The 23,560-nt window shown below is 53.5% G+C and overlaps 1 protein-coding gene across 19 annotated transcripts in view; it reads right to left on the bottom strand.

Annotated features, from left to right (window-relative positions):
- The window catches only part of FBRSL1 (fibrosin like 1), a 243,842-nt gene that overhangs the window by 207,135 nt on the left and 13,147 nt on the right, over positions 1-23,560 (bottom strand). The gene's annotated exons all lie outside the window — the stretch shown is intronic.

Raw genomic sequence — 23,560 nt, 5'->3', positions numbered from 1 at the left:
ATTCTGACAAGTTAAGTAGCGATCCATATTTGTATAAAGATGAGGTAACTTTGGAAGTCAGGAAAGGTGATATGGCCAAGGTGCATTGGAGCCTAGCTGTGACGGGAACCGGGCATCCCAAACGGCAGAGGAAGTGCACCCCAGCAAAGGCAGGAGCTGGAGGGCCGTGGAAAGCTAAGAAGGAGCAGGACTGTGAAGAGCATCGGATGCTGCTTTATATCTATCTTATCCTGGAGGTCATAAAGAGTCACTGGGTTTTACTGAGCAGGAGAGCCATATGACCAGATGGATAATTCAGGAAACCAGAGTCCTGGCCCTGCAGAAAGACCCAGGAGGGTCTCCTCTGAGGGAAGAGAAGAAATCAGAATCCACCCCTTACTCCTTTACAGATAAAGACTCATCCCCTCGCATTCACTTTCTGTTTCACAAATTAGAACCACCTCTAGCTCCTGGAGAGGAGGACGGGTTCCCTTTTCCATTATCTGTCCAGCAGTCAGGACAGAGCTCCAGCTTTAATTCATGATTTAAAGAATTCAGCCGAACCAGCTCAGCCCGGGCAGGGAAGGGGGACCCCTCCCCGGCACAGCTTCCCTTGGCTAGATGGGGTGCGAGGTCCTGAGGGGCGAAAGCTTCTAAGGACAGGCCTTGTGCTGCAAGGAGAGCCTGTCCCCTCTCTGTAAAGCGAAGGCCTGAGCTGGACCTCGCTCCCAACTCCATGACCAAGAACCTGGACATCTTTGACTGCCACAAAACACCCGGCGGGTGCTCACCCACCTGGTCAGCAGAGGGGAAAGGAAGCGCGCTTTATCAGACCCTGGACGCTCGAAGACATGGCTTTGGGCTCTAACCCGGCCCCCAGGGCCCAGGACTCCTTCTAGCAGCTCTCAGGCACGGGGCCAATGGCCTACCTACCGCAGGGAGGCCTCAAGCTCGGGCCAGATCCGAGCTGGAAAGCCTCTGGCCTGTGGCAGGAGGGAACCACCTGCCGCCAAGGGCACAGCTCAGAGTCCCCACATGAAGATGGGAAAGAGGAGGAGCCTTGGGGACACCGGCTCCCACCTGGAGCTCCCTCTGCTCCTCGCCTCCTCCTGGAAGGGCTTTCAGGGCTCTGGCCTGCAGCGGCAGGGCCCCTTCCTCCCCCTCTGTGCCAGCAGAGAGCAGACCCCTGGAGGGGCAGGGCTGACCACTTCTGCATCCGCCATGCCCAACATGCACAGGACCAGGAGTGTGTAATACAGGCCAGAGGGGTTTGAAGGAGAGCTTCCAACTGCAGACACAGGGTTCTCCTCGCTGCTCCACCCACCGAGAAGCAGTGTCCTAGGGCTCCAGGGTGCAGAGACAGCAGGTAACCCCCCTGCATTCAGTTTGGTTCCAAGCCCGAAAGGGAGAGGCCCAGGGAAGTCACCTTAATCAAAGAGCCTCTGCTTCATCACCTTGTAAAATGGGGCTCACAGCCTCACACCTCAGGACCCTACTGGACCCCACTTGGAAACCTTTCACAAAGTGCCCACTGTGTTCCAGGAATTCGGAGGAGACAGCCCATGGTGGGGGGGGGGGGAGAAGAGAGCCTGAATTTGGCCTCAGACATGGGGGGGGCACTCTGCCCGTCTGCCTCAGGCCTCTCAGCTGTAAGCAGTAACAGCATTTCCCTTCCACTGAGGTATCAAAGCACAGCATCCAGCTTAGCCACTATAGATGCTTATCCCCCCCCCCAAGACGAAAGCCCCATTTCATGGCAGAAACATCCAGGGAGGGAGGGGGAGGCAGAGCACCGGCCCCGAGTCTGACCTGGGTCTCAGACACAGTTCTGTGCCATCCTGGCCGTGTCACCCACCCCCAGCGGCTTTGCAGAAATGAGGAATGTGCCATCTATAACAAATATGCAGATAGAAGTGTATATTACGGCCGGAGGAAGGGGAGCACTTTAACGCGTTACAAGCGCTGAAATGCTAAATAAACCTCAGGTATCACCAGTAACAGTGAGGGTGAGGAAGGGGCTGCGAGGGCCAGCTCCCCAGGGGGTGACACCGAGGGCTCCGAGCTTTCCCAGAACTGTGAGGGGAAGAGCCAGAAAGGGCCCACAGGGCTGGGGGTGGGTGAGGGGTCTGCGCCAGCGCCAGGACTGAGCCCGCCTCCAGGGCTCCACCTTGCCAAGGACACAGAACAAGCACTCAGGAACCAAAGGGTCGACACCGGCATTTGATCTGATGGGGGAATAGGGAGTCACTGGAGGTTCGGGGGCAAAGAAGAGAGTGGCAATTCAGGCCAATTATTTTGGCAACCCTGGGAAAGAGGGACTGAAGAGGAAGAGAGCTGGGAAGCAGAGAGAACAATTATTGGAGCAATAAAAGGAAGAGGAACAAGGGAATATCAGGAAGAGTCCTTCCTGCCCATCCTGTGGCCGGGCCCATAGCAAGACTTAATAAGTGGTCAATGACGCGTCCAGATCAGACGTCCCAAGGAAAAGCAGCGGTTCTGCGCCTGAGCCGCACAAGAACTGTTCCGAATGGCCCATTCTGAGGGGCTCCACAAGTTGCCAGAGAGACTCCAGCCCAACATCTGACCTATATTTGAGGGGAACCCACTCCCACCAACGGCTAATTCCATCCCTGCGCCACTGCCCGCCGAGCCCTCCCCGCCTGGGCCGGGGCTAATCCTTTTAAATAGTGATTTCTGCTGATCACCTACATTTAGGGATGAAACTGGTGAAGCAGAAAGCAGCAGAACTCAGTGCATTACATTTATTTACTCAGTGATATTTGGGGGCAGGGGGAGTGGGGAGGACAAGGACACAAACCACATCCAGAGCCTCCCAGAATTCTGGAGGAGTCACTCTGGGGTTTGCTGTTTGTGCTTTGTTTTCTTTTGGAGGGGCAGGCACTCTGCAACCTCAGGGGAAGCCCTTCCTCTTGGCCCGGGAGATGCCTTCCTAGGTCATAGCAGAAAATAAGCTTTACTGCCGGAACCATTCACAGGGTGAGGGACCAGCATCCCACCTCAGAAAGTCCCAGCCTCCCTCCTGGGGTCAGCCCGGCCACTCTTTAGCCAAGCAGCAAGTCCCTTCCCCACTCTGGGTCTCATCTGAAAAAGGAGGGGGGGCTACACCCACTGGCTGCTCTCCTCGGGTCCTTTCTTAGCCCTGACCTTCTTCCACAACTCTACCTGTGGCCCTGGCCGCCGGTCCCACTAAGGGAAAGCATCTGTCAGTATCCTGGTTTTCTCCCAAATGTTCCTTCCTCTCCCATGAGGGATGAGGAGGAGGGGCCAAGAAAATGCTCCGGGGGCCCTGCTAAAGCTTCAGAACTGGGCTCCCGGCTGCCCCCATCTAAGGTCGTTCTGACGACAGAGTGGGTATGATCTGGGAGCAGCTTCGCCCTCCCCCCAGCCCTTCCCTAGTCTTCCTCTCCCCTGCCCCTGCTCCAGATTTTTCTCTGATGAGCCATTTTCCCCATCTTCCTCTGGTGCTATTTATTAAGGATTCTGCAGGAACAGCTGCTGCTGGGCCGGCTCCACTCCCCGACCGGCGCCTACCACAATCCTGGCTCGCTCAGGCTCCAGAAGGGAGTCCATGCCCATCATCTTGTCTAATGGGGGACCCTGGTGGTCCTGGCTTCTAGGGAGGCAGGGAGAAGGAGCCTTGAGACAGTGCAGGGGAAGGGCCGTCCCACCCTGCCCGGCCCCTGTCTGAGAGCTCAAGGATGCTGGGCTGCCTCTGGCAGTGGAAACGCTTCCCACCCCACCCCTCCAGCTCTGGGCCCCAAACAGGCCAGCCTCCAGTCCTTGTGACCTTGGGCCCCTCACTGATTCTCGATGAAAGGAGGACGGTGACCCAGATCAGGGCTTCCTAAGCCAGAAACTTGTGTACAGCTGTATAAAACAGGGATACAAACATGTACTAAATAATAAGCCTAAATTTTGCAACCCCACAGTCAGTTTGGAGGGCAACCCACAAGCCAAGACGCTCTGAAGCCTCTTTTAACAGAAGTCCACTGTTCTGTGATCCCTCGTGGCCCAGTCCCGGTTGTCCAGCTGTCACTCCCTGGCCCCTCTCAGTGGGCAGCTGGGGCTGTAAATAGGGGGCTAACAGCTGACCACCCTCCCCACCCCACCCGGAGCTCCCCCTCCTGGAGCGGGGCAAGGAGGAGGCCCTCATTTACAAAGGTTTCCCCTGAGGACAGGACTGCCCAGGCCCGGTCCAGCCCACTTGTATCTCTGACAATTATAAACATCCTTCTGGCCTAGCCCCAGAAGGTCCTGGGCACCAAGGGCGGGGAGGGCTGCCCCAGTCTGAGGACCCCACCCCCGGACTCCTTTCTAGGGCCTCATCTCGCCTGAGAGCCAGGAGGGGCAGCAGCTCCTGCCCAGAACAGCCAGACACAGCAGAAAGGAGCCTTTTAATGGTACAGACCCCAGAATGCTTCTGCACCCCCCAAAGCCTCCTTTCTAATAAACGGGCGCTGATGGGGGAAAATACAAACAATCGGGCTCCCTGGTTCAGGAGCCGAGATCGGCCTGAGGGGCCACCAAGATGTGCTCACCCCTCACAAGGCCTGGCTGCAGAGACAAGGCTCCCTCCTTCTGTGGGTGGTTCCCAGTGTGCTCCATACAGTGTGCTCCATTTGTAGCCCCCATTCTAGAGTGGGCCCTCCTTCTCTACTTAGCACTCAAGAGTGGTCTGGCATACAGCAGGCACTTAATGAATGCTTGCTGACCAACCCCCACATTATTGTTTGCAGCCCAGCCTGTTCTGTGGTCACCCCGATCCACACCCATTGATTTCTGAATAGTTAATAAGGTTCCATTTCATTAAGGCGCTGGGTGGAAAGTTTCCACTAGAGGAAAAAACTTGACATCATCTGAAAAATAACAAGAATAAATGGGGAGGTTGGGGGGGGAGCAGCCCGAGGCCCCATTAAGCCACCTAACCCCAAGTAAAACAAGAAAAAGCGCCTCTCGCCGCCCACCTGCACCGAGCCCACAGAGGGCACCTCCCAGCTCTAATCCGTTTCGGCCTCGGCACCTCTCACCCGCTCCCCACCCCCGTGAGGAGGAAGGCTGCCCACCTGAGGAAGAGGGCCGTCTCCTCTGAGCCTCACCAGCTGCAGCTGGCATGGCCACCAGGGCCCGGGCTCCCGTGGGTGTGGCTGTAACTGGGGAGAAACAAGCCTCCAGCAGCTCTCAGGAAAAACCGTGTGGACGGCTGGCCCGGGCCCAAGACGCAGGGCTGCAGGAGCTCCCCTTTCCTCCTCTCCCTCACACCAAGGAGAGCAAAACATTTTCCACTCAGAAACTAGTAAGTCCCCTCCAAAGGAATGCTGGGGCGGGGAGAGACTGGTGGGGGAAGATCTGGGGCAAAGGCAGCCCGACTCCCCAGGGCTCCAGAGGGAGAGCTTCGCCCCAGGCTGGATCTGAGTGCGTGTCACAACCAAGAGCTTCCTCTGTGTGTTTGGGAGCCGCGGATAGTCCTGCGGAGTGTCTGAAAGCGGGAGAGACGTCCGACAGGGCTCCTGCACGACCTACAGCCAAGCCTGAACCCAGGCGTTCTTAACTCTCTGCCCTTCGAGCCGTCCATCCAGCCGTCTCCCTGCCCAACTGTCCATCTAAATCCATCTGTATTTAGCCACCTGTCCGTCCATCCATAAAACTGCCCAGCACACAGCAGACTTTAACAAATGCTTGCAGATATCCCAAAGGGCAGGAAAACTGTGTACCCTTGGATCCAGCCGCGTTACTTATGTCCCAAAGAGATCATAAACAAGGGGAAAGGACCCACGTGGGCAAGACTGTTTGTGGTGGCCAGAAACTGGAAACTGAGTACATCAGTTGGAGAATGGTTGGATAAATTGTGGTATGTGAAGGTTATGGAATATTATTGCTCTGTAAGAAATGACCAGCAGGAAGAACACAGAGAGGCCTGGAGAGACTTACATCAACTGATGCTGAGTGAAGAACCAGGAGATCGCTGTACACGGTAACAAGAAGATTGTGGGATGACCATCTGTGATGGACGTGGTTCTTCTCAGAAATGTAGTGATCTAAGACAATCCCAACCGACTTGGGATGCAAAGTGCCATCCGCACCCAGAGAGAGAACTATGGAGACCGATGTCGATCGGACCACGCTATTCTCACCTTTTTGTTCTGATTTTCCTTTTCTAACATGCCTCACATGGAAATATGTGTAACCTCTAAGTTTGCTTGCTGCCTGCTTGGGGCTGAGGGAGACAGATAAGGGAGGAAGAAAAAATTTGAACTTAAAAATCTTACAAAAATGAAGGTCGAAAACCATCTTTACTCGTAATTGGAAAAAATACAGCACTAAAATTACACAATTAAAAATATGCTTATTGGTCTATACAATCAAACGAGATCACACAGTAGGTACCACATAAATGCTCAAGCCCCACAAATATAACACTATAAAGACAAACAAGTGCAACTCAGCAGGACCTGTGATGATAGATGCTAATAAGCACCTGCTGTTTACAAGGGAGCGATGGGCTCAGGGTGCAGACTGAGTCTGTGCTTCCTGGATATAGCCAAAGGGGAACCGACCGGGCTGATCACCAAGACTTGTGGTTAATGGGCTTTCCTTTCCTTTTCCAGTGGGGACAGAGATAAAGGGGAACAGGAAGAGAATTCGATTTCCATTTATTGAAAACAATTAAAAAATTTTAAAAATGCTTTTTGATGAATTGCTTCTCGGGAGGGATAACCTGTTAGCATGAGGGTAACAACAAGCCCCTATTCCTACAAGGCTTTAAAAGTTTTTCCCCAACAATTCCAGTGTACCCATTTTCCAGAAGCTTGCAGAGGAATAACTCGCTAAATGTCTAACAGCCAGTAAGTGTCAAGAGCTGGAATTGCACTCAAAGCCTCAGTTAGTCACCCCCTGCTCGATGACCTCGCTCACTTGTACATACCGTGGCCCTCCCATCTCTACAACCCAGGAGTCTCGGCCGTCCCCGCCTCTGACCCAGAGCCAGTCTGAATCCACACGAGGGAAATGTTGTGCTTGGGGGCTCTCGACCAGTCTGGGGAAACCTGTGGATTCTTTCTCAGAATATTACTTTTAAATGCATAAAATGTGCAGAATTACAAGAAATCAATGAGACTCAAATATGTCTATGGGGAAAAAATATATTTTTTGTGAAGTTCACACGTCTCTGATTAAAAAATCATATTCCAAATCCGAGAGACCTCGTGGGAACACTGGCCTCACCTCCATGTTCTTTCTCCTCGGTAGAGCGGAACCCAAGGAACACTGCAGAACCTGGGGGAAGGGCAGCGAGCGTGGGGGAGGGAGGGTGGGGGCCTGACTAGAACTAGCTGTCTCACTTAGGCCAGAAGCCAGTCAGCTCTCTCTGGGCTCCTCCAGAACTGCCCCCCCCCCCAAAGCTTGGGCATGGCAGGGTCAGACTGGCCCAGGTTAATATCCCCCACTCTCCCAGGCCGACCCCCAGGGGCGGAGTCACTGCTTGGCAGGGCCGGGCGGCTCCCGCGGTGGTGGTTAGGCTCAGATGAGCTCATGGCTCTGGGGGCTCTGGGGCTGCCCGTGTGAGGGATCCACAGCGGCCCCGCCCAGCGCTGGGACCCAGCCCCCCCTTGGCAGCGGCGGCCTGTGCTCCGGCGCCAGGACGGCGGCGGAAGCCCTAACCTAGCGGGCCGCGGGGAGGGCAGCTCTCCCTGCAGGGACCGCCAGGGCTGTGAGCAGAGGCCGCCGCGACGCAGCTAAGGGAGCAGCTCCCCCGCTGGGGGGTCTCCCAGGGCCGCACGGCGGAGCTGCCCACTGGGCTTTCCCTACCCACAAGCAGTCCAGAATAGAGATTACACGGACCCGGGAGGCGCCGGCCATCTGCTGCTGGCCAGTCCTCGCCAAGCGCTCATCCCCGGGCTCTCCGGCCACACTCCAGAATTAGATTCTTTAGAGAGAGGTGAGGGCTTGACTCCATCTGGATACACCGAAGGGCTGGCCAGGTTTTTTGGCCATCTCCTTACTCTGTGGTTACAAGACTCCATCAAAGCTGGAGGCGAGAAGTTAACGACTCATGGAAAGCCTTTTATGTCCAGGTCAAAGGTGGGGGCCGATGTGGTGCTTCCTGCCACCTTCTGGGCAGCAGGATGGGCGGGGCAGAGGGCTGTCACGTGACGCCGACGGCCACCCCACAAATTCAACAAGGACTAAGGCGAACAGCACCATGGGAAGGCGCGGAGGCCTCCACGGCGCCAGCGGGCTCCTGGCCCACCCTCCCTGCTCACGTGGCCGCGCTCGGGGAGCGCCCCGCCCTCTCAGTGGCCCTCGGTCAGTCCTTCCAGACTCTCCCCACGAAGTTTTCCCTATGCTGTCTGGAGGGCCCCGGCGCCTGCCCCCCCCCATTAATCACGTGCCCCCCGGTGCCCCGACTACTGTCTGGGACACTTATTTAAGCCTCGTATTGGAATTTCACTTTCTGTGCTCGGTCTGGAAGTCCTCCCGTCCGGGAGCACCAACGCTGGCTGCTCCTCCCTCAGCACCGCTGGGCAGAGACCGAGATCTCGGAGCCGGAGGCAAAGCCCACCATTGTATACATGGAGCCTCCGGGGGTCCCCAGGACCAGACGCCCGGGCCTGTCTGCGCGTGGAAGCCCTTCCTCGGTAACGAAGGCCTCTGCTGCTGCGCCAGCCCAGGACGGTCCCGTCTCGGGGCTTCTGGCCTAAGATCCAAGCTGAAGAAACGGGAGGGGGGAGGGGGCAGGAGGGGCTGTCCCGAGGAAGAAGGCAGTGACGGTGTCGCCGCCACAGGCAAGCCCGGGGACTGCCCAGCGGGGAGCTGCTGAGCCCCGCCCCCTGCCGTGCATCCGGGAAGCTCCAGGGGGAGTTCTGGGCCGAGGGCCCCAGCTAAGAGGCCCAGAGCCAGGGGAAAGCAGGCCTCTCCTCCAGCCTCAGTTTCTCCACGGGCACCGAGCCGGACTGGCCCGGCCTCCAGATGCAGCCCTGGGGCCTGGAGTCTCTCACAACATCTGTTCCAAGGGAAGCGGGAAGGCGCCCCGCCCCGCACTGATCAATATCCCCTGTCCCGGGGACCCACAGCGGCTGGGGAAACCTGGGTGAGGGCCCAGTGATGGGTGAAGGGCTGCCAGCAAAGTGAGGGACGGGAGGGCCTCAGGGAGGGCCGCCAGAAACAGCCGGAGACCCTGGGGTGCCGGCCTCCGCCCGCCCCGCGGGAGGACAGGGAAGCCTCCCCAGACCCGACCGGCCGCCGCAGACATCTCCTTCCTCTGCCCAGGGGACACGCTCCCTAGCGTCCCTCTGTCCCTCTGGGAGAGGCAATTCACTCGATAAAAACAGTAACAACCTACATTTCTAGAAACAGAAGTTTGCACAGGGTTTCCCCATGCAACATTCCCCCCCCCCCAAAAAAAAAACAGGCAGGGAAACCGAGTTCGAGTAGCGAGTGTCGGAGGCCTGAGGTTCCCGCTCCGGGGGCTGCAGAGCCCGGGTGAAGGCGGGGAGTCTGTGCCCACCTCGGCCGATTCCCAGCCCCAGCACAGGATACACAGGGACTGGGGGACCGGTGGGAAGCACAGAGCTGGAGGTCTGCTCCAAAAACCAGTTCTGGTCCTATCTGCTTTTTCATTGCAATCCAATGCCTTTCTATTTTAGGCCTCTACAGCCAGGAGCGCGAGCAGGCCCCGACCACACCCTGCCAATGAGCCCTCTGACAGCGAGACCAGGGAAACAGCTGGGGGCAGAGCCGGGCAAAGTGCACAGAGAGCCGAGTTCAAATCCAGCCTGAGGAGCTGTGTGATCCTAAAACCTAACAAGAAGTCAGGCCCAGACAATGGGCCTCCGTCAGAGGGAGTAAAAATGCAAAAAAAGGGATGCAAAATTCGCAAATCAGCCAACAAACATGAGCTCATTTCATCCTCACCACAGAGCAGTGAGAGCAGTGTTTATTATGCCCTTTTTACAGATGAGAAAAGTGAGGTTCAGTGAAATAAGGTGGCTGTGCAAGGTCACATCTCCGGAAGTGCCAGAGGGAACCCAGGAGTGTCTCCACTGAGGGGGCTCTGGAGGCAGGGCCCCACAGGCCAAGAGCACCCGGCAGAGTCAGGGAGGCCCGAGTTAGGACACACCACTGCCACTTAGCACAGTGACCGGAGAAGTCACAGCCAATCGGAAGCCCTGAGCAGAGGAGTCCTCGTCAGCAAGATAAAAGATGGCCAGACTTTAGGAGAATAAGGGAGGAAGAAGGGAAGGGAAGAAGAGAGGGAAGGAAAGGGGAGGATGGGCTTTTCTTAAGCATTTACTAAGTACTAAGCATCCAAGACCCTAATGCAGCAGCCCAAAGTCTCTGCCCTCCCAGAATCTGACACAGGACAGGGCAGGGTGGCCGGGACTCCACCAGCATGGACTGGGCAAATGGCTCTGCAAACCCTCAGGTGCTACAGAAACAAGTGACGGCTTTTAAGGCTGGGCTTCAGGACCCTGGGCCAGTCCTGCTTTCTCAGGCAGTCCCGGGCCCAGGGGCTCCCCCTCAGCCAGCTCCATGATTTGGCTCGGGTGGAAGGCCCCGGAGAGACCGTTCCGTCAGTTGCAGCCCTTCCCTTCCTCAGTCAGGCCCACTGTTCCCTCTGTCACGGATGTCACACGAACACGGAATAACAGGCAACAGTGTCTGGTTGACCCGTGGGTCGAATCTCGATTTCCCCACTGATGGAGGGGGGGGGGGGCACCCAGTCTCACCCTGACCACTCTGGGGCCTCCTCATTCCTTATGCAGCAGACCACCAGAGGGGAGCCCCCCACAAAGGCCCCAAGTCCCACGTCCGGCAGCAATGCAGACGGAGCCTGAGCCTGGAAGAAGCCAGGCTTCTCCCTCTGGTTCTGGGAATGTTCCCTCCACCAGACAGTCCAACCAGTGACGACTGTCCGTCCATACCAGGACGGACCCTGAGCTCTGGGAGGAGAACAAAAGCCACAAGACACCACATGTTAAAGGTAACATTTACAGCGAAGGACACAACCCACAATACGGCCCAGGGGAACCCCCAGAAAGGGGAGGGGCATGGGGAGGCGCAATGCGGTGGAGAGCAGCCCATTACAGGGCTCCAGGAGGAACACAAGGAAGAACTTTAAATGCAACAGCTGGGTCCGAGGGGTGATGGGGAGCCGCTGCAGGTTAATGATCTAGGGAGGGACCACAGGATGGTGTGCAGGGGGAACTGGACAATCCACAGATCAATCCCAGGGGCCTTTGGCAAACAGCCCAAATGAGCCCAAAGGGAGAGCAGCCTGAAGGGCCCGAAGGCACAAGGTGCTCACTCCCACAGCACAACCCTGGCTAAGTGTCCTGTTCCTGGCCCTGCCCAGCACCCCAGGGGGGACAGCCCAGGAACCGGAGCTTAGAGGAAGAGGAACCTCAGGATTCTGAGGCTCACGAGACTCGGTGCGGTGCCCGAATGTGGGAGCGCAAGATCAGGATGGTCAGCAGGTGTCCGGCTGTTTCAGATGCCTACATGTCTGGGCTCACTTAATTTCTCAGGCAAATGGTCCCGAGACTGGGGCACTGAGGGGGGAAGGGAGGGAGAAGAGTGGCTATTTCGATACCCACTGCCCAGCAATGCCTCCTCCAGGAAGCACTCTGATTTCCCCCAGCCAGCCAAGCTCCTCCTCCTGCCTCATTCCCCCAAGGACCCCCCACCCAATGATCTGCGGTCCCTCTGACAGAGGTGGCGCAGCGTGACAGAAGGAAGGGTTCTGTCCTATCCAACTCTCGTGACCCCACATGGGGAGTTTGCCCTTTCCTTCTCCAGTTCATTTTACAGATGGGGAAACTGAGGCAAGCAGGGCCACCCAGGACCACACAGCCAGTAAGAGGAAAGAGGAGTCTTTTCCAATCCAGGTACCCCGGGGGGATGAGTTTGTCCTTCTCCAGGGCAAAGAAGGGGTCTTGGGGTAGAAGCCAGGCCACCATTGTTGGCCCAAGGACAGCCCTCGGCTCTCAGCTCTGTCCCCAGGGGCTCCAGCTAGGCTGGGTGGCCACTCCGTCAGAGATGCTGCTGTTCCCCAAGCCTCCCTGCCCCTCCCCCTGCCCAGGCTCAGGCCCCCAGCACCAAACCTCCTGGGACAGGTATCCCACGAGCCCCCATAATTAATGTCCTACTTATTCTAACGGGGTGGGCAATCAGCAAACATTGTGTTCCTGTCATCCTTGGGAGGCGGGCAGGGGGAGGCTGGGACGTGCGCCGGCTGCCAACAATTAGCACAGATCTGGCTGACATTGTTTGCTCTAAAAATAAACTGTGCATGTTAAAGTAGCTCCGGAGCCAACATCTGAAATGCTTCTAATTTCAAAATGCTGCCTTTTCCTAAAAGGGAGGAGGGGGATGTGGGGGGGGGGGGAGGGCTGGGGAGGAGAAAGGGGTCATGGGAACTCTCGGGCGCCAGGGGCAGAGCTGATAGGCCGGTTGTGGGGCCCAACTGAGCTGGGGCTTGTCCCACCTTCCACTCTGGAGAGCCCAGAAAACAGTCTCGGGGCCATCGTGGCCAACCTCCTCTCACCCTCAGCTCAGGAAACCGAGGCACAGAAGTCTTGCTGCTGCCGAGTCTCAAGTGAGTCCCGAGTCCAGGCTCCCACATCCGAGCCCGTTTAGCCCCTAATGAGGAGACCAGCTCTGAGGAGCTGAGGGACACAGCCAAGGTCAGACTTCCGGGTGGTCATCTGGCCTCAGGCCCCGCTCCGCCCGGGGCCCTGTTGTTTTATCCATGAGGAAACCTGGTCCAGGGGAACCCCATGCTGGAAGCTCGTTTCTCCAGCCCGAGTGAAGCTCCCCCTTCTCCTATTCTAGCATCATATGGGTTTTTTGGGGGTGAGTTAAAAATCTGGCCAAGATGGTGTCCCCTAAAAATGAGCAATAGAATGAAAATTCCAAAGGTTGGGAGGGACCTCAAAGGTCTTTTAGACTAGCAGGTACCCAAAAAAAGGCTTTCCTTCCCTTCCCGCTCCTCAGGGAACCCCCCTAGCTCCAGAGGCAGGTCCGCCTTCTTGGGCTAAGCACCCCATGAAGTCTGTACCTCCTTCCCCCCAGTTCTCTAGGGCCTCGCAGGACAAGGCTCAGAGACAGCCCGCCCATGGCTCTGAATGGACCCTCAAACATCCCCAAAGCCTGATTTTGTTCCTTGGCTTGTTTTATAAACTGGGTGGGGGCCTCCTGAGCTGAAGGGAGGAGAGCTCAGCCTTCCCCCCAGCCATGTCCACAATGCCAAGGGGCCAGGTCTGAGAACAGAAGGAAAGCGGGAAAAGGGCTATGGGCTAGAAGTGAAGGGGCGGCCCCGTCTCAGTGCCCCAGACGAGGGTCCTGAGGCTTGGGGGGGGGGGAGGGGCAGGAACCCAGAGCCAGGAGGAAACAGGAAGGAAGCAGAAGTCCAGAGCAAAAGCCTCATTTGGGCCTGAAAACAATAGTTAGTGCAGACTGTTCTCTCCAGTTTGTAAAACTCAACACAGGTGGGGGGAGTGGGGCAGAGAAACAGAGAGAGAGAAAGGGGAGAGACAGAGATACAGAGAGACACACCTAGAGAAACAGAAACAGAGACAGGAGAAAGAGACAGAGAGACTGATAAGAGAGAGCAGAGATAATTATACAGAGAAATGCTCATACAGAAAAACAGACACACCCAGAGAAACACAGACAGGAGAAAAGAGATGCAGAGACAGCAGAGACAGGAGAGACAGAGATAAAGACACACTGAGAAAGAGAAGAGACAGAGATACAGAGAGACACACCCAGAGAAGCAGAAACAGAGATAGAGAGAAAAGGGAGAGGGGGAAGAAAAAAAAAGGGGGGGGGAGAACCTGGCTCACTGGGCCCATTGCATCTCCTGGCCAGCCCCAGATCAGGGACTGTGTTTTTAGCTTCAGGGGCCATCAATGCCCATCAGTTACTCAGTCAAAAACTACATAGTGCATGTTTACCCTGGGCAAGGCCCTGTGCTTTTAAACATCAAGAAAACAAACAAAATTCCTAAAGTGATGGTACCTAAAACTGCTGGCCCCCGGCCAGGGTGGGAGCAGGCAGAGGCAGGGGCACCACGGCCCTCATCCCGGACACACTCCCTCTCCAAGCAGCTTTGGGCCGCCCCGCCACAGCTACAAAAGCCCCTGCTTTTTTCCTCTAGAGACCCCACCCCTCCTATAAAACACAGGGGAGCTGACTTTAAAGCCTCGTGGAAAGCCTTCCCTTTCCCCCTCGTGTTTCTCCTTTCAGAGCTGATCCAACCTTCTAGGGTGACAAGACCTAGGAACCTGCTGCCATGGGGCCTCCTTGCCATCCCAAGCCTCCTGCCACCCGACGAGTGGGCAGAGAGCCTCGGGGCCTCCCGGGGAAAGCTTTCACCCTGACAGAAAGCCGCCTACGATCTGGGCCCACTACTGTGCACGACCCCTTGACCAGTATCGTTCCCATGTTTTCTGCAAAAACAGCACCAAGAAACTGGCCAGGGCTGTGCTGACATCAAGATGAAAACCCCTCCACAGCATCCCTGATCTAAAGATCTAATCTCCGAGTCAGAGAAGGAAATGAGATTAGTCTGTAGTCTGGCACGGGCTGTTCCAGAAGAAGCCAGGCTGGCTCCTTATCTCCATTTCCTTTTCTAGATTTTCATTAACCATCTCTTATTAGAGTGTGTACCAGAATTTTGCCAAAATTAGCTGAAGACCAGCTGGCTGGCTCTGGAGATCCCGGTATCTTCCCTTTGGGGGGGAGGAGGGCTGGACTCGCCCTCCTCCATTCCTGCCCAACCTCTCCTGTTCTCCACAACTCTCAGTCACAGTCACACCTGCTAGCGTCTTCCAGCAGTCTTTTCAGAGAGTTCTCCTGGGCCTTTCTTCTACTTTCTCCCCAGTTATATCTGCTTCTGTCCTGTCTTTGTCTCTCCAAACACCCTGCTCCTCAGCACAGAAAACGAAATTTGGCAGCTCTCTCCACCATCTCTGATCCCTCCTGAGCCCCATCCGAGCCCTTGATTTTCCTCGTTTGTATATATGTTTTACTCTTACCTTTCCTCAGCAGCCTTGGTTCGTCTGCCCAATACCAGTCCAACTTGTATTCTCTGTTCTAGCTTCCATTTTCCTGCACATCTTTCTTAGAGAAATCTGCCCTGGCTAGAGAGCTCTCTGTGCAGCCACATCAGGCCTCCTTAGAAAACCCTTCCTTTTCTTCATCAAAACTGCTTCTATTTGTTATTGTAAACTTCAATATTAGCGTTCCTACTCTATTATGGTTACTGCTAGTGAATTTTATTTTGGGCCTTATATTCATCCTATTCTCTAAACTCTGAATTTCTTCTGCTAAAATCTAAGGCACACATCAGACTAGCTTGAGTTTTCTTTTTCTTAGACACAAAATCGAAGATAAAATGGCCAAGTTGGTTTTTTTTCCCCTCCCCAAGTTTTGTCATTTCCACCTCAGCAACCAGCCCCTCAAGAGATGCAGAATACAGTCCCTCCCTCTCTTTTAGTCCCTCTATCTTTTGAAGGATAAGATTCTCATACGAATAAGTTAAGATCATCATTAGTTGCAGTTTTGTGACGAGAGAACCCTCTGGAAAACCCAGTAAAGAGCCTGACAATGTTGCATTTCAATCACCGGGCCTTTCAGATCCCAGGGTTACCACTTTGCCCTTGGGAGATGGAGGGCAGAGTATGTAGAGCAGGGGTCCTCAAACTACAGCCTGCTGGGTTATGGCAAATGGGCGGAGACAGAGGGTGAGCTTTTGTTTTTACTCTAGTCCGGCCCTCCAACAGTCTGAGGGACAGTGAACTGGCCCCTAATTAAACAGCTTGAGGACCACTGTATGCAGAGATCAGAGTTTAGAGACTGTGAGCCTTAAAATAAAATGCAAAAGAAAGGCTAAGTGGGGATTTCTATTATTCCAGCCACAGTCTGTCCCTGAGATCCTATGATCAACTTCACAGAAAAGAAGTCCGGGGAATTTAAGCTTCCCCAAGTCACCCAGACAGCAGAGACGCTTTGAACCCAGGCCTAACAACAAGTACAATACATTCTTTTTATTTATATTGTGCTGTCTGATAAGAGGAAATGGAAGAAGCTATTCTTGCAATTAGGCTTACTCTAAGTACACCTTACTCTAAGATTCACTGTGCCCATGCTGGGCCTGAGGAGATGGTGGAACCTAAATGGAATCACCCAACTGGGGACTTTTCAAAGTCTTTGGCTTCCCCAACATGAAGGTCTCTAACTTGCGGAGAGGGGGGGGGGGGGGGAAGGAAGGGAGGCAAAGAAAGCCCAATGAATTGGAACCTACATTTGAATTCCAGCTGAATGTAAGTCACTTAATCTCTCCACATTTCAGTTTTTGCTTTAAAAGGTGAAAAACTACATGATCCCATGATTTCTTCCAACTCTAGATTTATGACTCTGTGGCCTTTTCCAAGAAAGTGAGTCTGTGTGTGTGTGTGTGCAGACAATCAGGATCACACATAGGATTTTTATTGTTTTTAAAGAGGGAAGAAGGCTAGAAAATAACTAAATAATTTTGCTATATGAACAAAACTCAATGTTATAGTACTGTAAAATAATGATGAAGGCAATCGAATGGGGGGAAATTTGTACGAGCTCATACAAGGTGAAGTAAGCAGAACCAAGAAAATAATGTATACAGCAATTACAGCAACAGAAATGGAAACAAAATAAAAACTGACCGATTTAGCCATTCTGAAAAGCAATTTGGAATTATGCCCCAAAGTAGTATAGAACTGCACATGCCCTTGGATCCAGCAGCGTCACTACTGGGTGTTTTATAAAAATGGAAAAGGCCCCACACGTACAAAAATATTTGTAGTTCTTTTTGTGGTCAAAAAGAACTGGAAATTGGGAATGACGGAACAAGCTGCAATATATGGAGGTAAGAATACTCTTGTTCTATAAGAAATGATGAGCAAGGAAAGACTTAGAAGAACTGATGCTGAGTGAAGTGAGCAGACGCAGGAGAATATGGTACAAAGTAATGGCAGCATTGTACAATGCTCAGCTATTATAAACTTAGCTTTAGGAAAATCACTTTGGAACCCAAACAGAGGATGGACTGGAATGGGGAGAGACTTGGGGCAGGCTGCCATTGCCATAGCCCAGGACTGAGATGATGAGGGAGGGGGGTGCAGTGTCAGAGGAAGGAAGGCGCATTCAAGAAACCCAGGTAAAGTGGCTGCAGGAGGGGCTGCAGAGGTGAAATGGACAGGTGGGGCTGCAAAGGTGACAAAGATGCTGCACAGATAAAGTCCTGGCAACAGCAGCAGGGATCTGGGAGCAAGAGTGAGGAATGCAGGACTCTCAGGTTGGGCCTGGAAGATGGTCCTGCCTTTGACTTTAATAGGAAAGTCTGGAAATCAGGAAGGATTTAGGGGAAAGTTCAGTGTGGATTATGTTAAATAATGTGCTGAGTTAGCAGTAGATGTCAGAAGATCTGTGTTGTGCTGTAGATGTTTAATGGACGTGCTGTCCAGCATGGCAGCTGGAGACATGAGAATGGATTTAAGATGACCGACATAGCAATGACTGCCAGGGTCCCACACTCCTAAACCAGGAGACGACATGGTCCAAGCCTCAGATCCTCTATTAGCGCCCCAATACCTCCAACACAGCACCAACCTTCCCACCCACAGGATTCTCTCTTGCACTGCAGCAAAAGGTGCTCCTGCAGTCAGGGGCTTGGATTCAAGTCCTGCCTCTGCCCCTTGCACCACCTGTACAATCTTGCACACGCAGTCCTGGCCTGCCTTTAGGGTTCAGTTTCCTCATTTATAAAAAGCTGAACCTTTTTCAGGTTCAGGAAAAGAGGACCCTTTTCCAAGCTGGGAATCTGGCTCCTCCGAGTTACCCAAGAGCTGTTTTTCCTTTGGCCAGGGGTGTGTGAGGAATTCCCAAGCCTTGGCAAGAGCCTGATCCTGGGTTTCCTGACCATAAACCCCCCCCTCGCCTCTCCTGAGCCAGAGAGCATGGAGGCGGGCAGAGCAGATGCTCGGGCTGAGTGAATACAGGAAGCGTGGCCATTTCCTGAAGCTCCAGTTATCAGAGAGCCATTTGGTCCAGGCAGAAGAGGGCAGGTGCTCGGACCTCCCCAGGGTATCCACAACCACTCTTCCTGCCGAGGAGCTGGAATCCGGCACTTATTCCCCAGCAGTTGCTTGTCTCATCTTGGGGGGAGAGGGAGGAAAGGGAGGGTAAAGGAGGGACAGGGTGATAGACCGGGGAAAGATCCAGTCCATTATCACATAGTGCAAGCAGATGATGCTCGTGGGGGTTAAGTGACTTGTTCAAAGATAGCAAAGGCACACGGTAATAAGCATCAAAAGCAGGATTTGAATCCACGACCTCTGTGTACATAAAGCCAGTGCTCTTTTTACCTGTAGCCCTAGTACCTTTTAGAGACAGCTCCAAAATAGCGTGTACTTTCATTCTGTGTTCCGAGGAGAGAGAAACTATTCAAGTAACATTTCAGGTTTTAAAAGGGCTGGTCACAAGTGTCTGCCAACTGGGAGCAAATGTGTGTACAACTGGAGGGGGGAGGGAAGACTCCCTCCAAAACGCCCCAGAAATCCCAATCTCCAAGATCTGAGGGACAAAGGCCGCAGCCCCGCAGGCCCGGATCCAAGCAGAACCACACGGCTGGCTCACCAGTGCCGCCTCATCCCATCCCTCTGGCTCTGTGCTCACTTTGGCTCTGGCCAGGGAGAGGGAGCAGCAGTCTGGTGAGCGGCAGCCGGACACAGAGGAACAGATGGAGAAAGTCGGGCAGACAGAGGGAGAGGCAGGCAGACACAGAGATGCTTTGTGTCTTCTCCAAACTCAGGGCACCCGTTGAGGAAGGGGGGGCGGGGAACAATCTCAGCCGTGCTGACCGATTCACCCCCCCAACATCCACTGTGAAACCAGGTTCAGAAATCAGCATTAGAGACAGAAAGAGCAAACATAAGAGGCCATTTAATGCAGGGGGTTCTAACCTGGGGTCTATGGAGAGCTTTCAAGAGGTCTATAAAATTTTACAAATATTCTGACAACAGCATTTTAACATCCATCCCCTTTGTTATCCTATGTGTTTAATACTTAAGAACCATGATTCTGAGAAAGGGATCCACAAAAGTTTATAAACACCTTGTTTAACCCAACCCTCTTTTTTACAACAAGGAAACCGAGGCCCAAAAGTTAAGTGACACGGCCGTGGTCACCCAAGTAGTCTAGGGCAGGATGAGGATTCGAACCCTTCTTCCATCCTCGCCCTTGGAGGAGAACCGCCCTAAGCCCCCAGCTCCTCAGGGCCACAGGCCAGGGTCCCACCAATCACACACACACACCAGAAGAAAAGGGGTCTTGCTCAATTCTATCTGAGCCAAGGCTGCTAAGCGAGACCCAGCAGGAGAGGGATTATAGTTAAACTAGGATCACTGATACAGATTGATTTTCCATTTAGCTCAAACTTCTTTATTGATTCTGAAGGATGTCTTTTTGGTGGCCTGCAGTTTACTCCTACGTCTCAGGGGCTCTTTCCCACTGGTCCTGCCTTTTCCAGAGGAGAAAGGCCCCTCATGAACAACACTCCCAGGGGAGCCTGGGAGCTCTCTCCTGTGGCAAGGAGGGCACATGAGCTCAAATGTGTGCTACCAACTCCTTTCCAAGGACTTCTTCCCCCGATTCCACAAGTCTCGGGGTTCCTGTACCAGCCCTCAGTGAGTGGCAGGGGCCAAGGGCTTCTCCCTCACTTCTTTCCTCTAACATCCAAATCAGAGTCTAAGACCTGCTCTAATGAGCTAGGGAAGGAGAGAAGTACTTAAAGGTAGGAGGGCAAAGCCTGTTCCTGCTCCTTTAGAACAAGAAGTTCCATCAGGTCCAGTTAGAATTGGAAGCAATGACTACAGAAATCCAGCTCCCTCATTCTAAAGGGTTTCTTCCCTTTAAGATCAGATGACTGGCCCAGGGTCACACAGCGGTAAGGGTCTGAACCCAGATTTTTTTGACTCCCAGCCCTACACTGTTCATTACCTGACAAGGTGAGCCTTCCAGTCTGGAAGAGCCTTATGGCCTGTCCCCGACAATAGGGAACTTTACCTGTCTCTAGCCTACCTGCAGACCTCTTCCTGTCTCTGATCGATTTTCCCTTCCTAAATACCATCTCTAGGGGATCTGTGGTCATGTCCCAGTTGACTCACACTCATGGGAAGCAGTTGCTCATCTGCTCTGCAGATGAAGCCCCTTCTGGCTAATCTAAAAATGATTCTCTTTCACCAAATAAGGGGAAGCGAAACAGGACTTGAGTAGTTCTGCCTTCTTGGGTCCCCCAGCCGGCTGACCTTGCCCCAGACGTGCCATTCCATGTCCCTAGTCTGACTGCACAAGCTGCAGTCCCCACTTGGGAAGCTCTTCCCCCTTTCCTCATCCTTTTGAAATCTCCAGGGTTCAGCACCAGTCATCTACAGGAAGCTCTCTCGGATTCCTCCTTCCTCTTTCCCTTTTTACTTATTTATCTGTGTTTATTTACCTGTTCTAGGTGAAATCCTGATCCAGCGCGAATTTACAGATAAGGAAACCAAGTTCTATCTCCACTGACTGCCTTGCCAGGTCTCCAGGTGGTCAGTGTCAGAGGCACTGTGCTGGGTACTTAGAATGAGGCCACAGAAAGTTGGCTCTTCAGGAGGCAAGGAATTTTTTTCCTTTTCTCCCTCTTTTTGGGACTTAAAAGGGATAGGAGGTTCTCACTTCAATTCCAAGGAAAGGTAAAGAATGTTTTCTGTCTTTGTATTCTCAGCATCTAGCCCAGGACCAGGTTTATCAAATGATCACTTAACAAGCATTGGTTTTGGCAACTTCAGGACATAGCAACTTGATTTTTTATCTCTTTATCTCCTCAATATACAGGCTCCAGATGAAGAACAAGCAATGCTTCAGATTGTAAACTCCAAGAGGCAGGAGCTCAACACATAGTAGGTACTTAAATATTGAATGATGGAAAAAAAACTGAAGGAATTGAGAGTTTGAATTGAATAATTGAAAAAACTGAAGAAACTGAGAATTGGTTGTCTACTGAACTAAGGAATGAAGGCTGGCATACAAAAGGAATTTAATAAATGTTCACTTATTGAGTTAATCACCTCATTCGTCCCAAAGCAGATGTGCTCCTTCCTTTGATCTCCTATAGCTACAAGGGAAAAAACAGTGGAGAGGACAGGACCTTTTGGTTAAGAGTGTTCATGCCCAGTCTGGACCGGTTCTGAGCATACCTGACATCATTCTTCCAAACAAACCCTTATCACGTTTCCTAATTCAGACTTGGTTCCTGCTCCAGCCTCTGTCTCAGGCCCTTCTCTCTCAGGTGTTCACTTTCTGCATCTCCCCCTTTACTTTCCAAGTCAGAACTTGGATTTTAGGTGCTTGCCTTTGTTGTTAAGCTAGGGGGAGCTCAAGGTCTGGAGTTCGGAGGACCTGAGTTCAAATGCAGCCTCAGATATTCACTAGCTTTGGGCAAGTCATTTAAAACTTATTTGCCTCAATTTTCTTAACTGTAAAACGGGAATAGAAACAGCACCTATTCTCCACCAGTTACAAGGATCAAATAATATTTATAGGGCACTCAGCACAGTGCTTGCCACAAAGCAGGCACTATATATAGTAAATAGAATGTTTATATAAATATATAAACAGTAGGCAATATTTTTTTTTTAAAGGAAGAAGTTGAGATCCTGTGAGGAGCCAGGTGATTTCCAGGGGAGGCTCCCACCTCCCACCCTGGGGTCTCCAATTCCTACCCCCCCCAGAACTTTCTCTCTTCACCTGGAGCTCCCACTCCAGAAGCCCAATTCAGTTGGCAGTGCCGGGGGTGTGAGAGCTGACTCACTGTAATCTACAATCTGCCAGCTCTTCATGGTCTGCCACTGATCAGTTAGCAAACTCGTCAAAAAAGAAATTGAGGTTAATCTGGCATGACCTGTTCTAGATGGAATGCTCTGATCCAGAGAGAGCCTCTCCTTACAGATAAGGAAACCGCGTTCTACCTCCACTAACCGGCCTTCCCCGGGTCACTCAGGTGGTCAGAGGCCTCAGACACTTACTGACAGACTGGACTCTACTTTGCTCATCTGTGAAATGGGGATAACGGCTCCCCACTGGGGTCAGAAAGATTCATCTTCTAGAGTTCAACTCGGGTCTCAGATGCTTACTACTTGTGTGACTCAGTTTCCTCATCTGTAAAATGAGCTGTAGAAGGAAATGACAGACCACTCCAGTATTTTTGCCAAGAAAACCCCAAATGGGGTCACAGAGAGTGGTCTGGGACTGAAACTTCTGGGGGTGTAGGGAGGATCAAATGAGATAATAAAAAGCACTTTGCTCCTTTGAAGAGGCATCTAAAGGCGAGTTATCAGTGCCCTTGTGGTCTCGCCCCCTGTGCCTGTTTCTCCCCTTCCACCCTCACCAGCCCAGCTTAGCACAAGGCCAGGCACACCAAGGGGCTTAAAATGAACTCCAGCTATTATTTGTTATCATTATTGCCACAGCCTCCCTAGCCTACAGGCCCAGGGGGAACTCCACCTGGTTTCCAGGGAAATGTCTGAAAGCCCTGAGCAAACACTCTGTGAATCAGCACCAGGAGGGCTGAGAAGGCAAAAGCTCCCCGGGCCCTTGGGGGGCCTCGCTCCCCCCCCCCCCAGATAAAGACTTGGGCCCCAGGAGCCAGGGGCAGCTCTGAGCAGGACGCACTCGGCCATTCTCGGCCCGTCCCCCGCTGGTACAACATGTCCCCTGGCATGGAATGGGAGCCTTGGAGATGGCCTGTGGGTGTGTTTCACCGTAAATCAGTGACCCAGCACAACAGCCCCAAGAGAGCAGCAGGGAGAGGGAGGGAGGGAAGATGAAAGAGAGACTCAAAGACTTCCTCAGACACAGACACACACACACAGAGCTAAGCTAGGCCCTCCTCTTCCTCCTCCCCCTCCCCCCAACACCTGAGAGGCCGGGCCCTGTCAGCAGAAGCCCAGTCCTTTGGGATGGAGGGTTAAACCCAGAAGCCGGGCCTGTTCCCAGTCGGGAGGCTCCGGGGCAGGTGGAAGGGGAGCAGCCGCTGGCCATTTATGATTTCCCTTCCCGGTGCACGGGGAGCAGAGCCCGCCATGCCCTCCCCCTGCAGTCCCGGCTGGGAATGGAGGGTCCCGCTCCTGGGAGCTCAGGAAGAAACGTTCTCTCATGCGTTAGGAATTCTGGGCGCCGAGTGAGTGGGCACAGGACGGCTGGCTGACTTGCCACTACAGAGGCCGCCTTCTGCACAAGTGGGGGGAGGTGGGGAGGCTAGAAAATCCCTGGGCCTGCCCCTGGCAGAGTCCCAGAAGGAGGGAGAAGATGGGAACCAAAGGGAGACGCGGAAGCGCTTCAGATGTGGAGCGGCAAGGCCGGGCCTGGGATTTACCCTGTAGGTGGCCTTGGCTGAATGATTTCCTCAGTTTCCTCGCCTGAAACATGGGAGAACTGGACTGGAAGGCCCCCACAGCTAGGGTTCTGAAAAGTCCCGGCGGGAGAACTT

This window comes from Sminthopsis crassicaudata, chromosome 1 (assembly GCF_048593235.1).
Source record: "Sminthopsis crassicaudata isolate SCR6 chromosome 1, ASM4859323v1, whole genome shotgun sequence".
Lineage (NCBI taxonomy): Eukaryota > Metazoa > Chordata > Mammalia > Dasyuromorphia > Dasyuridae > Sminthopsis > Sminthopsis crassicaudata.
This window is presented reverse-complemented; position numbering and strand designations above follow the sequence as displayed.